At 47.2% G+C, this 2,810-nt stretch overlaps 1 pseudogene; it reads left to right on the forward strand.

Moving 5' to 3' along the window:
• On the forward strand, nucleotides 565-1,641 carry Gm14176 (predicted gene 14176; annotated as a pseudogene).

Consider the following 2,810-nt stretch of genomic DNA (forward strand, 5'->3'; position numbering starts at 1 on the left):
GTTGACCTCCAAAAGCTGTCCAAGAACTTCATGGTTGGCAGGTGTCCTTTAGGTTGACAGCTGGTGCTCAGGGCTTTGCAGGAGTGGACACGGCATGGCTGGTCGCATGCTCTGGGAGACTCAGTGTGGGCGGGCTCTCTTCTGGCCTGGCACTCAAGGTGTTTCTCCAGGGAGTTTGGTTCTTCTTAACTAGTCAGAGTCCACCATGAGGTTCTATAGTGATGCATGGGCAGGACAGCAGGCAGGTGAGGGCAGAGCCCCTGTTGGCCATGTTCCCCTGTCCCTACACTGGGTGTACAAGTGGACACTGCTGGATGGGTGACTTAAGGTTTAAACTGACACAAGTGTGGGATTTGTGTCTCCCTGGACTCTGGGAGACAAAAATCTAGCATAATGGATGGTACTGCACCTTTCCACATCCTGGTGCGTTAAGCCGCAGAGGCAACCTGAGGATGGGGTTCCCCCTCAAGGAACTCATGAAAAGGAAGACTCTACAGAAAGGACAGAGGTCCCTGATCAACTGCTGATAGAAGAAAATAAACAAGGTAATAAGATAAAGAACAAGCGGAGGGAAGTCCCGAGACAAAGGAGCGCCGCCGCCTCTGCTGCCGCGACGGTCCGGGCCGCGGTCGCCCAGGGACTTTGAATATGTCGGGGATCGCCCTCAGCCGCCTTGCGCAGGAAAGGAAAGCCTGGAGGAAGGACCACCCTTTTGGCTTTGTAGCTGTCCCAACAAAGAACCCTGATGGCACAATGAACCTGATGAACGGGGAGTGCGCTATCCCTGGAAAGAAGGGGACTCCATGGGAAGGAGGCTTGTTCAAGCTACGGATGCTTTTCAAAGATGACTATCCGTCCTCACCACCAAAATGTAAATTTGAGCCCCCACTGTTTCATCCAAACGTGTATCCTTCTGGCACAGTGTGCCTGTCCATCCTGGAGGAAGACAAGGACTGGAGGCCAGCTATCACCATCAAACAGATCTTATTAGGAATACAAGAACTTCTAAATGAACCAAATATTCAAGACCCAGCTCAAGCAGAGGCCTACACAATTTACTGCCAAAACAGAGTGGAATATGAGAAAAGGGTCCGAGCACAAGCGAAGAAGTTTGCCCCCTCATAAGCAGCGGCCCTGGGCTCCATGACGAGGAAGGGATTGGCTTGGCAAGAACTTGTTTACAACCTTTTGCAGATCTAAGTCGCTCCGTACAGTTACTAGTCGCCTGGGAGGGTTGAGCGGGCGCCATTTTCCATTTCCGCCACTGGCATATTCAGTCTTTTGTATTTTTGATTATTAAGTAAAACTTGCTTTTATTTTAATATTGATGTCAGTATTTCAACTGCTGTAAAGTGATAAACTTTTGTACTTGGTAAGCCCCTAGCAGCTAGTTTCTTTGCGTCACGCTCGGATGCAGGCATGCTTCCCACTGTTCAGAGCTCTGGCTTCCATCTGGCTGTGTGACAGAACCACACTGTCCCTCCTTCCCTACCCTCGTCCTTCTCAGAAACCTGGGCTGTTGCTTATGAGCCTCAGATCCAAAGTTGGCCAGCATTTCCATCCTGCACCACTTCCTTTGTGTTTATATGGCGTTTCGTCTGTGTTGCTGTTTAGAGTAAATAAACTGTTTATATAAAGGTTAAAAAAAAAAAAAAAAAAAAAAAAGATAAAGAACAAATGAGTGTGTGTGTGTGTGTGTGTGTGTGTGTGTGTGTGTGTGTGTTCGTGCTTATATGTGAGAGAAAAGAGAAAGACTGCATGTATGTGAAAGAAACTGCATATATGTGATATATATATATATATGTGATATATGTGTATATGAGAGTGTATGCATGTATGTGTGCGTGAATGTGATTACATGTGTATATGTGTGTGAGTATGCATGTATGTGTGTGTGAGTATGCATGTATATGTGTGAGTGTGCACATATCTGTGTGCATGTATGTGTGTGTGAATGTGAGTGCATGTGTATATGTGTGTGAGTATGCATGTATGTGTGTGTGAGTGTGTATGTGTGTATGTGTGTGAGAGAGATGGCACGTGTGTGTGAGAGAGACTGTTTATGTGTGATGTATATGTGTGTATGAGAGCATGTATGCATGTATGGGTGTGTGAGTGTATGCATATGTCTGCGTGCATGTATGTGTGTATAAATGTGAGTGCATGTGTATATGTGTGTAAGTATGCATGTATGTGTGTGAGTGTGCATGTATATGTATATATGTGTCTGTGTGTGAGAGAGAGATGGCATGTGTGAGAGAGAGAGTACATATATGTGATATATGTGTATGAGAGTGTGTGTACATGTATGTGTGTATGAGTATGCATGTGTGTGTACATGCATGTATGTATGTATGCATGTGTGGTGTGGTGGGAGGGCTTCCTGAGAGTTCTAGTGGAAGAACTGAGCTGAGACTTGTGGGAGCAAGCATGGGAAGAGCTGAGCAGTGCTGCAGGAAGGGAAGATCGAGTACAAACTGCAGTCAATGATCTGATTGATGAACAATAAGCAGGAAATCAACCGCACAGGACCAAGGTCGCTCAGGGATCCTTGGTCCCCTGCCAGAGCCCATTGTTCTGTTCCCCTAGCTCTTCTCTCTGCTCTGCTCTTTGAGCTCTTGCACCCCCGCCCCGCACCCCCCCACCCCCCACCATGGCCTCCTCCAAGGTGACTGAGCGCTCTCCACTGCTCGAATTATTACCAAGCCATTAATAATCATTACCCCTCCCCCCTTACCTTCTATCACTTGTTTGTCCCTTGACATTGGCTACAGGCCCAAGAAAATGGCTCCGTGTCTTCTAAGTCCTCC

The sequence above is a fragment of the Mus musculus genome, chromosome 2 (genome assembly GCF_000001635.26).
Source record: "Mus musculus strain C57BL/6J chromosome 2, GRCm38.p6 C57BL/6J".
In the NCBI taxonomy this organism is placed as follows: Eukaryota; Metazoa; Chordata; class Mammalia; order Rodentia; family Muridae; genus Mus; species Mus musculus.